This window comes from Podarcis bocagei (genome assembly GCF_964188305.1).
Source record: "Podarcis bocagei genome assembly, chromosome: 11".
NCBI classification, from domain to species: domain Eukaryota; kingdom Metazoa; phylum Chordata; class Lepidosauria; order Squamata; family Lacertidae; genus Podarcis; species Podarcis bocagei.
In genome coordinates, this window is record NC_138136.1 from 8,546,789 (window position 1) to 8,562,161 (window position 15,373).

General features: G+C 45.9%; 1 protein-coding gene and 1 long non-coding RNA gene across 9 annotated transcripts in view; one reads left to right on the forward strand and one right to left on the reverse strand.

The window, feature by feature from the left end:
* Nucleotides 1-3,709: 3,709 nt before the first annotated feature.
* Nucleotides 3,710-4,692, reverse strand: LOC308597867. Its single transcript, XR_014013228.1, has 2 exons — nt 4,559-4,692; nt 3,710-4,488 (listed from the first exon to the last, which is right to left on the reverse strand). It is a non-coding gene; the product is annotated as an uncharacterized lncRNA (long non-coding RNA).
* Nucleotides 4,693-5,892: 1,200 nt separating this feature from the next.
* AOPEP (aminopeptidase O (putative)) overlaps nt 5,893-15,373 on the forward strand; it is a 197,547-nt gene continuing 188,066 nt past the window's right edge. For 3 of the 8 annotated variants that reach the window (XM_081213654.1, XM_081213657.1, XM_081213658.1), the window contains exon 1: nt 5,966-6,023. The gene's annotated coding sequence lies outside the window, so the exon portion shown is untranslated. Of the gene's footprint in view, nt 6,024-13,040; nt 13,535-15,373 lie in introns of those variants that run through there. The other 5 variants (XM_081213659.1, XM_081213660.1, XM_081213661.1 and 2 more) reach the window with 3 other exon arrangements.

The following is a 15,373-nucleotide window of genomic DNA, read 5'->3' on the forward strand; positions in this document are numbered from 1 at the left end:
CAGTTTTTCTTTCATCTTGTACCATTATGATAGCTAAAGGTCAGGATATTAAATGCCAAGAACAGCCCCCTACCTAGCTGATCTGTGTTCATCCTGGGATTGCATCTTCGAGACTGCATTGGCAATCATAAAATTTTAAAGAGCTACGGTAAATCTCTTTGCAAATATTGCCTTTGTTTTTACAGTAAAGCAGCAGATGAAATGCAGAAGGCTTGTGTATTGTTTAGAGCCTGTTAACCCTTAACAGAGCATCATGATTTATCCTCCAATGCTTGGTGCCTTCGTGACTTTATAATAGCCTTTATAACAAGAGGAAGCAGTGCTGGAAGGGTTAAAATCAGATCACAAGCCATTAGCCAAATTTAGTTCCCATCACCACCGGATGAGTAATTGAATTGTTCTCGAGTCAAAACATTTATCTGAAGCCCTCTGGTTGCAGCTGTCTAACATGCCAGTTTGACATTGTTCAGAGTCGTCTTTCCAAGGCTCAATTCCATTCATGCGGCAGTTGATCAGAAATTATAATCATGTGGCAAACAGGAAGTGTAGCTTCTCTAAGCAATGAAACCAAATAAATGGAAAATTAGAGATATCAATTCATCATTACTGTGTCTCTGTCTGGATTATAACTGGCAGCCAGGGAGCCCTTGTTTAAGCTATGCCTGATGCTTCCATCTACAGAAGGCATGAGGAATCTGTGGCCCAACAAATGGTGCTAGGCTCCCCTTTGTTAGCCCCAGCCAACATGGTCAATGGTCAGGGATGCAGCATATGTGACTCTTACCATTGTACATCAGGCTGCATTCCGTCTGCACAGAAGTCGGAGCTTTGTACACCTATACACTCAAACATACCCATTTCTCCACCCTGGCTAATAAGAGGTATCATCACAATTCAGGACACTCCAGCCAGACAAAGAACACTCAAGGAAGCTCAATGAGGGGTGGCCTGGTGAGAGTTCTGTGTGCTAGAGAGAGAGGCCTTGAGGCGTTGGTCCTTGGGTCTTCTGCATTAGATGGAAGAGGCAAGAGACTATGGAACTCCCAAGGTGTAAAATGTGTGTCGGACCCACTACCCTCCAAATGTCGCTGAACTACAACTCCCATTGGCACCAGCAAGCATGACCAATGGTCAGGGATGATGGGAGTCGTAGCAATTCCCCAGCCCCAAGCTCTAGTGGTATGGCAAAATTTGATTTGGATTTCTTAGGATCTACTACTACCATGTTGAAGGTTGTTTCATTTTCTGCTTGAGGGATAACAAACCATAGAAGGTGCCCTTATAACCTGTCTCACTGGTAACCAAAAATCCAGACTGGGAAAACTCCCTAAAACTAAAGAAGCATGTGGCCTCTCATTCAAACATGCCTCAAAGCTCCAGGCACCAAAAGTTCCTTAAGCAATGGCCTTAGTAGCTACACAAAGCCAGGTTCCCTTGCACAAAATCTAGACTTACACAATCAGAAGCAACTCCTTTTATTAGCCAGTAGTGTTTTTTAAATGGAACTTTTTGTTTAGAGAGATGAGAGGGAAACACACCTTTGTGAGGTGGGACTTAGAAAATAATAACCTACTTTTGTATTGGGATGTCCCGTCCCCCCCCCCCCATATTCCATGGTAGGGCACCTCAGTCATCAATATAATTGTAAGAAGCTTTTGTGCACTTTTTATCCCAGTACTATGAGCTTTTCCCTCACACTAGTGTACCTATTCATTCACTCATGCATTCAAATAGTTTTTGTTGGATTTTCAATTGCAAGTATAAGTCTTACAAAGACAGATGGTATGGAAATAAAAACAATGTAAAAATGCCGTACACATCAGACTAGAACAATAATGCATGCAACCACAAAACCGGAGTAGAATACCTCAAAGCTTGAAACAAAGTAAGAAGAAAAAGTGTTGTCCCATTCAAGAAAGATTACAACACATTATTCTGTGTGGTGTTATTTCTTGGAAGAATCAGAGCTCTCGAAAGTGAAAACCGAGTGACCAGAGGATTTAGTTATGCCTGTCATCTCACATAACTTATGAAAGGGAACCCAACCACTTCAAAAATTATCCCTTTTTGAGGTGCCTCAGATAACTCTAGCATGATAGGTAAGATGCTCAGAAAGCACAATTGACCAGATTCTGTCATAATTGAAAAGCCTGCCCGAGTCTTTCAGCATAATACAATCTCAGAACATACTGTTGAAAGAAGCAAAGCTACTAGTCATTTAGGGATTTAGATCACCTCCAAGCAATAGTAGACAAGGCCTGGATCACTGATGTCAGATAGTGTGGCAAAAACCCAGGAGTTTTCCACGTTTGTGACTCCACCACATATGAAAGAGAGATCGCCATTCTCCACATCCCTCCCAGCCTAATGTAGATATGAAGGGGTTAATCTGGTGCTGTACCTATGTTTTGTGTTAAGTATTGAAGGGAACACATCACAAACAAAAATAATGTTGACTCCTTAAAAATCAACACTCAGGGCTGTTCCTCATTATTTATTCATCTGTTCTCGTTAAAATGTTTGCTCATCAAGTATAGCTATTGGCTTCCTTGTCTAGCCTTGCAATGGTCACAAATTTAGTACTGTACAATACACCCTGCTTCACTTTTGTTGCTATTCCTCATTTTAATTAGCTAGCATAAACATCTTCCCCACCCCAACATTTGCTTTTTTAGCGGCTCCTGTCTAATCTTGGAACAAGCCAGTCTCATAAATTTCAAAGCTGTTTGACTTAGCTGATTTCAAATCAGAATCAGCCCTTTTGGGGGGGAGTGGAATTGTGTCATATTATAATTTGTCACAGCTGACTGTGCTACACATGTGGAGGGAGTTGTAAATTTTGATGTAGTGCAGCTGTACAAATGGTTATGCAAGTGTCAGATTTTAACTGGAGGGCTGAGTATTCTTGTATCTCATTCTGGCCGAGTGTTAGATTATGCTGCAGTGACATACAGTATTCTAAAACTCAATTGTTTGAGACTATGTATGCACAGAGTAGGTATGAATATATTCATTATCTAGACTAGACTATACAAGTTTATTTATTTAATAAATTCCTATACCTCCCTTGACATTTCACATAAAATACAATAGATTTTTAAAAAAAACTTGTAGGAAAACAATTTCATAATACAATCCTATATTATTATAACTAAGAATCCAATATAAAAAATTGAGCATAAAATAGTAACCAAGACCTGGCCACACAATCAGATACACAGCCACAATTATTTTCTGCAAGCCAAGGTTTATCCAGGGATTGGTCCTGCCTAATAATGCTTGGATATTTCACAGTTGTGGGGCCACCACTGAAAAGCCAGTGCCCATGTGCTTGCCAGCCACATATGGAAAATTAAACCTATTCATGTGTAGATTTTGTATATTATGGCTCAGTTCAGACATCATGTAAAACCATGAATAAGGAATGTTAAATATGGCTGTTTTCATAAGTGTTAGTATTGTTTTAATCATTTTAATCATTATTCTGCCCTGTATCAGTGATTCATTGTGTACACATTATTGTACACTGCCCTCACATTTTATGAGATGTTGGTAAATAAATACCTTTATAAATATTACATATATGAGCCTTAGGCTGACAAACTCCTTGCCTTCTCCATCCCCCTCTTCCTGTTTGTGTGCTGAGAATCCTGGAAGAGGACATGGCTGGCTAGAACCCTGAACAGAAACAGGCTACCACATTACTGTACAACATTTTGCACTTTTGTTTGTTGTTGTATTGGTTACTGAATTCAGCTGCCTAAGAATCTCAGCTGTCATTAAAAAAAAGGAAAAAGGGGAAAAAAGGAAGTTCCTGTCTGCTATATTATCAAATACAAACTTCTGTGTATGTTGGCTGATGAGATATCAGGAGATTAGTAGGTGAGGACTTCACTGCCAGGACAGCCCATCATTCTTTCCCAATGATGTAAAATCGAGTAGTTTGTATTTTTAGTCTACCCTACTCCATAAATCACTGAAGCATTTAGAGAAATGTAAGTGAAACAATTAATTTTAAAGTGATGCAAATGAATCATAGTGTACTTTCTCTAAATGTCAGGCAATAGTATGAACACTGCAGTTCTGATGCAGGGGAAATGAGTTAGCTTTACAGAGCAGAACTGAAGGAGCAGGGGGTATAGCTCAGTGGTAGAGCATTTGACTGCAGATCAAGAGGTCCCTGGTTCAAATCCAAGTGCCCCCTTTTTAATGGAAATAAAAGCAATGCTCTGTTTATTTGAAATATCTGAAGCATGCTAATTTTGATCATTGCAATTGCAGTTTTAGGTTCACAGGTTATTTTCTTCTTAGAGACACACATAAGCACTGTTGCATTAACGGTCACTGTTGCCTTTCCTCTCTGTTAAGCTATGAATATTTAAAGTATATTCTTTTCTGATGTTTGCTGAGAAGTTCCACCCTGCTGGTTAAAGACATCTTCTATTTTCAGGCGCTGAAATCGCTTTACCCTATGTGTATATGCCCCAACTGTGAAATGAAAAGGGAGACTGATGAAAAGAACTATATAAAACATTCTTAGGCAGAAAGCATTACCCACCCTGATCTTTGCATGATGAAAACTGTATTTTAACATACTCTTTTTGCAGATCTGTTAACATTAGTATACAGGCATGTCCATAATTTCCATACAACTGCAAGGAGGAAGACAAGAGAAGAAACGCCATGAGCCTGATTCTCGTTTTCTTCTCAATTTCCTTTGGATCAATCTACTGAGATTTACAGTGGCATAGGTGCAATTGTGCAAACAGTAGTTGTTTTTAATACTAAAGGCTTGTATTCTGAGGAGGAAGCATTAACGTCTATAGAAAGCATACAAATAGCGCCAGAAAAGCAAGGAATGGGAGATTATTTTTCATGTGGTTTCTATTTGACGCTGGTGATCTGAACAGTAACACTTATCTGAAAGATTGTATGTGTAACCAAAAGCTAAAGGCTGACTTTCAGCCTGAGCTTGCTAAAGCTCTATCTTTTTTACCAGCTGGGACCTATACAATCAGTGACTACAGTATCATATGAGCACTGATCCAGAGAATATATTCTACAGCGTTTATATCTGCTTACCGTACATGTAAGATTGGCTTGTTAAGAAATTGAACTGAAGCCTTCTCATATTAATTCTTACAAGACTGGCTGATGAAGAATTGATCAAGACCGACGATATTTGGTGACAGATTATGTATATATCAAACTTTTGAATTATTCTACTGCAACTGGTGAAAAAGATTTAGAGACTTTGGTTGTAATTTCTGATCATTTGTATTAGTTTATAAATACAGTGGTACCTCGGGTTAAGTACTTAATTTGTTCCGGAGGTCCGTTCTTAACCTGAAACTGTTCTTAACCTGAAGCACCACTTTAGCTAATGGTACCTCCTGCTGCCGCTGCGCTGCCGGAGCACGATTTCTGTTCTCATCCTGAAGCAAAGTTCTTAACCTGAAGCACTATTTCTGGGTTAGCGGAGTCTGTATCCTGAAGCGTATGTAACCCGAAGTGTATGTAACCTGAGGTACCACTGTAGTGTTTAGTGCTATTGTTATTGGCCATCGTGTTGTGTTATATTTTTCAGCCTATCTTTTTTACCAGCTGGGACCTATACAATCAGGACCTATACTTCCATACTATTGCAGTCGCGCTGATCCCAAGTAAACGGGTATTTTTAGGTCGTGTGTGTGCACAATAAACGGATCAGCACAGCTGCCTGCATTTTTGGACTCCCCTGCGAGGCGTGGCTGTCACGGGGAGCTTCCAAACCGACTCCTGCACCACAGCTGGACCGTAAGCGAAGCTCCCCAGGCGGAATAAGGGCCGCCTTGTGGTGCCGGGGCAGGCAGGCAGGCGAGCGGGCGGACGGGCCTACTCCCGCGAAACAGGCAAGAGGTGAGCCCGGGCCCCGGAGCCGCTCCTCAGCCAGCCGGGCCCGCGCCGATGACGTCATCGGGCGCCGCCTCTCGCCGTCGCAGCCGGGGTGGGAAAAACAAACACAGAACTCGGCGGTGCGTCAGGTAAACAACAGGCACGCGCTGAGGGGCGCGGGGCCCTTGCTGCGATGGCCTGTACCACTTTCGGCGGGGGAGCGGGGGGGGTGGGGAAGGAAAGGCGGAGAAACTAGCGGGGTCGGGCGGGGAGGTAGCTGCTGCCGCCACCACCACCCCCCTCACTCCAGCCGCGACTTCCCCCCTCCCGAACCCGCTAGTTCGGACCGCGTTCCCGCCTCTTCTCTCCAGAGCCCTGAGGGGAGCCGCTCAAGCTGGGCGCCTTCGGGTGAGGCGACTTTCCGGCTCCCTTTGTGAGGCAGGCGGCGGCTCGCTCCCTTTTTAACTCTGGACGCCTTGCCGTGTGGCTCCTCGGGCGCTTTCGCGAGGCTGCCGTTTCCTCACGGCTTCTTCCCTTTATCTGGAAATACACGCACAGCTTCCCACGGTTCTAATACCATCAACAGGGGGGGGGGCGACCCTTGTACGTGCTTCTTCGAAATGTTGTTGGGCTCCCAACTTTCGTCAGCCCAGCCCGGTGGTCAAGGGATGAATAGAGTCGTAGTCCCACAGCATAGAGGGCCACAAGGGTCCCACAATTGCCTTGTTGTAGCACCAAGTGGCTTTACGTATTTACGTAAAAGGATTTACGTATAAGCTAAACAAGCTACAGTGGTACCTCGGGTTAAGTACTTAATTCGTTCCGGAGGTCCGTTCTTAACCTGAAACTGTTCTTAATCTGAAGCACCAATTTAGCTAATGGGGCCTCCTGCTGCTGCCGCGCTGCCAGAGCACGAATTCTGTTCTCTTCCTGAAGCAAAGTTCTTAACCTGAAGCACTATTTCTGGGTTAGAGGAGTGTGTAACCTGAAGCGTACGTAACCTGAAGTACCACTGTATAGCTTAGGGCCCCACTATACTTCCTCTTAATTGTGTTTCAGTTCAACAATTACTTTGATTATATATGTGTGTGTGTGTGTGTGCGCAAATGGCTTTATTAGGTCCATAAATTACCATATAGCATATATGCAACACAAAAAATAGTGACAATTTGTTGTTGACAAAGGACAGCTGGACATATAAAGGGCCCCATTATCTTCAGTAGCGTTGGTCCTCATCAAACCTAAATCCAGCCCTGGCCTAAGGATACAACCATAGTGTAGGCGCATGACCTAGGGCAGGGGTGGCCAACTCCCAAGAGACTGCGATCTACTCACAGAGTTAAAAACTGGCAGTGATCTACCCCCTTTTTTGGGGTTCAGGTCAAAGTTGTTGAGTTTTTCCAGGGAGGAGGTAAAATGTTGAGTTTTTTAGGGGAGCCACAGTTGTTCAGCTTCTTTGGGGGGAGCCAATTATCTACCAGTGATCTACTGCAGATGTCCAGCGATCTACTGGTAGATCACAACAGTGGCGTAGCGTGGGGGGTGCAGGGGGGGCCGGCCGCACCGGGCGCAACATCTGGGGGTTAGGGTTAGGGGGCGCAAATTACTTGCCTTGCCCCGGGTGCTGACAACCCACGCTACGCCACTGGATCACAATCTACCTGTTGGACATGCCTGACTGTCAGGGAACTGCCATTGGAAGGACAGGAGGTGGAAGGGCTCACAGAGGTTGGGAGAGACTCAGCAGCTGAAGAGGGAACCAGCAGGGGGAGAGGAAGGTCTCCGAGGGAAAGTGAGCAGGAGGAATGGCTCAGAGACACTTCCAGCGAGAACAGTGGGGAGGTTTCTGGACCTCCCATAGGGACACCCACTCCTCGCCGGAAACTGTCACGCCGTGAGTCCAGAAGACGTGTTTCCGTTAAGGAGCTTTTATGTTGGAAGCGATTCCGAAAGCAACCACTGTCGGAATCTGCCAGTGACTGACGGAGCCATGCTTAAGGGGCTCCGTTACAGACAGAGGTTTGCGGACTTGAACAAACTCTGAGGGATTTGGATTTTACGCACAAGCAGCTCATCATCCCATCACAGCATTCAGACAGTCTCTGAAAGCAGCTTGTGCAGGAGAAGGCATCATGAGCAACCCAGCCGGAACCGGAGAAGCAGGAGCTGGAGCGCGTCCAAGCCTGGAAGAAAGGTACCGGGTGTTGGAGGTCCAGCTAGCGCTGCAGACGGCGAGGCTTGAGGAGAGGAGGGCTCAAGATGCAGAGAAGGCGAAAACCACCCCGCTAGCCAGAAAGGTGCCAGGATTGGTGCAGAAATTTGGGGGGGAGCCCAAGGACTATCATGCCTTCAGGACAGAGATGCAATATGCCCTCAATCTGCAGTTTGATGACTTTCCCGACGAGGAATCGCGGGTGGCATTTGTGATTGGGCATCTTGAAAAGGGGGCGAAAGACTGGGTTAGGCCCCTGATGGCAGCAAATAATGACATCCTAAAGGACACGATGAAGTTTTTTCGTGCCATGGACATGATGTTTTCCAGCGATATTGAGCAGGGAGTGGTACGCAGACAGTTAATGGCTTGTAAACAGGGGAGCCGATCTGTCCGTGAGTACTGGACTGAGTTCACCATGTTGATCCATAGATTGGGGTGGGATCTATCGGCGGAACCCATACAAATGCTTTTTGAAGAAGGGCTTTCTTCGGCTGTAAAAGACGAACTTTTCCGGGGGCCCAGGGCGGAGTCTATGGACCAGCTGACCAAATCTGCGCTGACCATAGGAGCACGCCAGGAGGCGAGAGCCTTGGAGAGGCGGGAAGGGAAGGGGGAACGTTGGAGGGAGTTTCACATTCCAGAGATTCCAGAGCCTCCCCTCCCGCCAGGAGAGCCGATGGAAATTGGAACAGCGCGCGCAGTTTCAAAGCCCAATGAAGGGCGGAAGACGGAGGGGAAAGGTGCCAAGAAATGTTATCTCTGCCAACAGCCAGGTCACTTTGCCAGAGTCTGCCCCCAAAGAAAGGAATGGCAAGGGATGGCGGGAGCTGTTGGGGAGAAGGAGGAAGAAGTTCCGCAGCAAGTAAAAGCCAACGCCTGGCTGCCACCGTCGGGGCACAGCAGCCAGGCCAAAGAGCAGTGAAAGTGCCCACGCCGGAACCGCCTAAACCCGCCCTAGTGATAGAGGTGTTACTAGAGCTGCCAAACGGACACCCACTAAAGATAAAGGCGCTATTGGACTCAGGCAGCTCCTGCAATTTCATGAGCAAGGAGTTTGCGGCTGAACACCAGATACAGACTATCCCTTTAAGCAACCCTTTGCAGGTGACCACGATTGATGGGAGGGAGCTGTTGGGAGGAGAAGTCAGCCAGCAGACCGTCCCAATTATAATGAGGGTAGCAAGACACACTGAGCTAATAGCGTTTAATGTGGCTACCTTGGGAGGAGCTCCCATTATTTTGGGAATGAGCTGGCTAGCATTACATGATCCGCAGGTGGGCTGGCATCAGAGAGTGGTCTCCTTTGGGTCAGCACATTGTCTTGAACACTGCAAAGAGGGGGAGGCTCAAGGAGGGGCCAAAGCCACTCTAGCAGGGACGGAAGTAACGGAGAAAGGGAAGGTGCCCTGACAATACGCTGACCTGAGCAACGTCTTCAGCGAGAGGGAAGCAGACAAACTACCCCCGCATAGACCCTTTGACTGTCAAATCAATTTACTCCCTGGGGCGCAGCTCCCTGTAGGTAAGCTGTACGCCATGTCAGACAGGGAGATGCAGGAGTTAAGGGAGTTCATTGACAAGAACCTGAAGAGAGGTTTCATCAGAGAGTCCAGAGCGGTGGGTGGTAGCCCAGTGTTTTTTGTGGACAAGAAAAACACGGACAAGCCGAGGCTGGTCATGGACTTCCGGGCCTTAAATGCAGTGTCAGAACCAGTGACTTTCCCTATGCCCAGAATTGATGACATTTTGACAAGGGTCAGGAAGGGAAAGATTTTTACTAAACTGGACCTGAGGGGTGCGTATAACCTGATACGGATAAGGAAGGGAGATGAATGGAAGACCACCATGTTCACCCCATTGGGGGCATTTGAATATCTCGTTATGCCCTTCGGTCTGCAGGCAGGCTCAGCGTGTTTTCAATCGTTTATGAACCACGTCTTGGGACCTTTGCTTTACAAGAATTGTGTGGCCTTCTTAGATGACGTGTTGGTGTATTCAGAGAATGAGGAGCAGCATGTGAGAGACGTCAGGGAAGTGTTGGGCAAACTGCAAGCGAAGCAGCTGTGGGTGAAACTGGAGAAATGTCAGTTTCATACCAAGGAGGTGGAATTCCTGGGGTACCGCCTGTCAGACAAGGGATTGGCCATGGATCCAGGCAAGGTCCAGGCGGTGCTGGAATGGAAGACACCGAGAACGAAAAAGGATGTGCAAAGATTCCTAGGGTTTGGAAACTTCTATCGGAAGTTCATCAGAAATTTTGCCCACCTGACGGCTCCCATTACGGACTGTCTCAGTAGTAAGAAGAAATTCGTTTGGACGGCGGAGGCGCAGCGAGCTTTTGAGGAACTGAAAAGGGCGTTCGCTTCTGAAGAACAACTCCTACATGTGGATTTACAAAAACCAATGAGAGTAGAGACCGACGCATCAGACCGGGCGGTGGGGGCGGTGCTTCTGCAGCCTGGGGAGGAGAAGTCGGAGTGGAGACCGTGCGCCTTTTCTCGCGAAAGCTGAACAAATCCGAGAGGAACTACACGGTGTATGACCGAGAACTACTTGCCATTCACGAAGCGTTCCGAAGATGGAGGCACCTATTGATTGGCGCACAACATAAGGTGCAAGTGTGCACTGACCACAAGAACCTAGAGTATTGGAGGACGGCACGAGTACTCAACCATCGGCAAGTGAGATGGGCCCAGGAGTTCTCCAAATTCCACTTTGAAATTTGTTACGTGCCAGGCCCAGAGAACGTCAGGGCGGACGCTCTCTCACGCAAACCTGAATATTTGGAGGGGGAGGGAGCACCCAAAGAGAGACATGTCATCCCAGAGGACTGCTGGGTGTGTGGGGCGGCATTGGTGGGGCAAAGAGAACTGGTAGAGGAAACGGAGAATGATGAATACGCCCAGAATAAGCTCAGAGGTCTCAGGAGGGAGGGAGAGGAACCCGGAGGTTTTGAGGAAAGAAACGGGGCATTATATTACAAGGGGGCACTGTATATACCCGAAGGAGAATTGAGGGGGAGAGTACTCAAGCAGTTGCATGACAGCCCCACAGCGGGGCATTTTGGGCAACATAAGACCATGTGGTTGGTCACCAGGGAATTTTGGTGGCCCAAGGTCAGGGAAGATGTACGGGAGTATGTAAGAGGGTGTGACCAATGCCAGCGAGCCAAAGGGGAGAGGCGGGCGCCGGCGGGGTTATTAGAACCGTTACCCACGCCAGAACGACCATGGGAGGCAGTGTCGATAGATTTTATGACTGATCTGCCGAAGTCCAAAGGGAAAACAGCCATCATGGTCATGGTAGACCTATTAACAAAAATGTGCCACTTTATAGCCTGTTCGCATGCAGTCACGGTGGAAGAGACAGCTAAATTGTTTGTAGAACACATTTTTAGGTTGCATGGCGCCCCCTTGAGGGTGGTCTCAGACAGAGGGAAACAATTTACGCCCAGGTTCTGGAGGAAACTCATGAGCTTACTGCACGTAGAGGTAAATTTTTCGACGGCCCGGCACCCGGAAACTAACGGGCAGGCGGAAAGGGCAAACGGTATCCTCCAGCAATACCTGAGGTGTTATGTCAATGACAGAGAGAATGATTGGGTAGACAAGTTGGCGCTGGCGGAATTTGCCTACAACAATGCAGAGAATGTGTCCACAGGGATGAGCCCCTTTTTGGCCAATTATGGGTGTCATCCCAGGGCTTTTCCCGGGGGAGGAGGGGAGAGATGGAGCGTCCCGGCAGCCGAACAGTTTGTAGAAGAAATGGAAGCGATCCATCGTCAGCTCCAACTCAACTTAGAAAGGGCCAAGGCAGAGTATAAGAGGCAAGCAGACAAAAACAGAAGGGAAGGTGAAACCATTAGGGTGGGGGACCAGGTGTGGCTGTCAACCCAAGGGTTGCCGTTCAAAGGGGGTTGTAAGAAATTAAGACCCAAACGATTGGGTCCCTTTGAGGTCACGCAACAGGTCAACCCAGTGGCTTTCAGGCTCCGGTTACCGAACCACATGAAACTGCACCCAGTATTCCACAGGTCGTTACTGTCACCGTATAAGGGGGAACGGGAAGGGATGTTCACCCGGGGACCAGCAATAGAAGAAAAGGAACATAGCAGTCATGTGGCGGAAATCATCGACTCCAGGTGGAAGGGTGATCAGGTGGAGTATTTGGTAACGTGGGAAGGGGAACCGGAGTCAGAAAACACCTGGGTAATGGCGGAGGATGTCAATGACGAGGTCTTAATTGAAGCGTTCCATAAAAGGTTCCCAAGGAAACCTCAGCCTGTAACGAGGTTCCGGAAGGAATACTTTGGCCCCACCGACGAGGAGGAGGAGTGGGAAGGATTCTTGGACACAGAGTCGGAAGGAGGAATAGACTCTGATGAGGAGGAGTACTTGGAGGCCAGGAACAGCAACCGGTGGAGGGAAATGTTCGAGACGTCTGAAGATGAAGGAGCTTCTTTCCGGGGATTTACCTCCTCACCGCCCATAGGGGAGGGAACAGGAGGGGGTGAAGGGGGCCCTGGAGGGGAGGTGGATGTCAGGGAACTGCCATCGGAAGGACAGGAGGTGGAAGGGCTCACAGAGGTTGGGAGAGACTCAGCAGCTGAAGAGGGAACCAGCAGGGGGAGAGGAAGGTCTCCGAGGGAAAGTGAGCAGGAGGAATGGCTCAGAGACACTTCCAGCGAGAACAGTGGGGAGGTTTCTGGACCTCCCATAGGGACACCCACTCCTCGCCGGAAACTGTCACGCCGTGAGTCCAGAAGACGTGTTTCCGTTAAGGAGCTTTTATGTTGGAAGCGATTCCGAAAGCAACCACTGTCGGAATCTGCCAGTGACTGACGGAGCCATGCTTAAGGGGCTCCGTTACAGACAGAGGTTTGCGGACTTGAACAAACTCTGAGGGATTTGGATTTTACGCACAAGCAGCTCATCATCCCATCACACTGACCTAGGGGTAAGGTTCAGGGAAGGGCCTTCTGAGTAAACATGCATAGCATTGCGCCAGTACCCCACCCTGTCATACAGTTAAACATGTCACGTCTTTTCAGTGTGTACAAAGCACCCATCCCTTCTTATCCCCCCTGCTGTATACATGAAATTTATAATGCTTGTTGGGAAAACCCCCCACCTTTTCACCCATGAGTGTGCATTGAAAATATGAGGTCAAATTATGAATTATTTTATCACTGTTTCAAGTCTTTTGATTGTGGAGATATCAGGATGATTATTCATCTGTGTTCTTGTGTGTATATAGTATTGCTGGCATCGTTTAAATTAGTATACACAAAAATGCATTGAGCATGTGGGAAATTCTCTTTTAATGACAGTGAGTTCAACAGAAGTGGTTAATGGGATGTTAAGTGCTTTAGTGCTTTGCTTGTGATTTTATGGATTTTCTTCTGCATGATCTAAGAAGCTTGAAGCCCTCCATTGGAATGGAAAGGTGCGGTAAAAATATTGAAATGAATAATTAATATCTAATCTGTTTTAAGGCTGCAAACCTGTAACCTCTTGCCTAGGAGTAAATCCTATTGAACTCAGTAGGACATACTTCTGAAGGAACTTGCCTGGTTCCTATCCATCACTCAAAGCCAACCTATGGCATGGCACAAATGTGAGGGTTCTCAAACAGCCACTTTGCGACTCTCTGATCCTTTTTGGTGCCACAGTACACTGAGCTAAGCCAAGGTTTGACTTAGCATGTCATCTGAACCTGGGCTCATGGTTAAGTTCCCTTCAGGCTAACCACAAGCTATAACCAAGAACAAACAAAATGTTGGTATAGCATGATGTGCAAACCAGGCTCTTGAGTATGCATCTTAGAGTTGGTTCAGAAATGACTGTGTCGGCACACAGTCTTGGTAATTGTGTTGTGTGATTTTTTAAATAAGCAGTGACTTGAGAAATGCTACCAGTGAGTGAGGTTTGGTGGCTGCATATGCCACATCTACCTGAAGGTGGCCCATGCATATTAACAGTGCTACCAGCAGCAACCTCACATGTACTCAAGATGATTGTATAGGTATTGACTATAGAGTGTATTTCTTATACAGTGTCTTTGTCTCTACCTTCTCTATCTTCCCTTTCCACACCTTCTCTCTTGTTCTTTATGCTTTGTTACCTGTCAACTTGTTATATTTGTGATACTTTATAAGACTATTACAGTCTATACTACATTCATATTTTTTAACTCACACATTCTCAAAGGGTACAGTTATGACCCACCAGAACCTGGTAGGAATCTTGTGGATGAGTTACCATCTTGGTAGTGCTCAGGACTAGCACACTGAATACTGGTAACTTTGTCATAGGACTAGAACTAATAGCTCCAAAACAAAAGTTTTTTTACACAAGAAATACTTTTCTTACTACATCATTGCCTATAATTCTGAATGGGTTCCTGTAAAATTTTAGTATTTCAGTTTTGTCCTTTTTGAAATGATATTTTATATTGGTGCATTATTAATTAAACTCTACCTATTAATCTCTTTATCTGTTTTTCTCTTATACCAGCAAAGTATCATTGCTTTTTGTAACAAGTTCCAATGACCATGTGCTTTGAAAGTGTTTTAAATAGAGTTTTAAATTACCAACAGTAGTAATTTGAATGTTCAGCAATAGGAAGGTTATATTCCTTCTGGGTATGATATGGAGACAATATACAATACATTGTTATTGATAAGGATATGTAGAACATTACGTGAATACTAAAATATGGTTGGGACCTATGGTTGGGATTCATACATGCACAATCCCATATGGCCCCTGAAAAGCAGTTCCATTCTGTCTAATGCCAGATAGCATCAACAGGGCAACAAACAATATCAACATAGTAACTTGGCTGTCTGTGGCATAACTAGGACATAGTTGCTGTAAATTGGGAATAAGCAACAGTATAATGTAACAAACAACCTTACTATGTGACTATGAAATCTAAAGTGTAGCATGCATCCTTACAGAACATTTTCCAAGGTCTCAATTCATGGTTTCATAGCTAACCCATTTGTAATGTTTGGGTTAAACATACTTTAATTTTGTTTATTGTTTTGTATATTTGTAAGCTGGTTTCAATTTCTGGTTGCCAAAAGTGATTGAAAACAAATCCATGGGTGCTCATTTTTCAATGCTGAACTGTAAATTAATTACATAGAGCCACCCTTTTGCATTTCCCAAGAATTTCAGCTCAATTTTTGGTTTCCCTGTACTTAAAAAAGTTCCAAAGTCAGTTTCCCCCTTTTTTATAACTCTGCTGCTACATTGTCCATTTTAACTGTCAATTTGC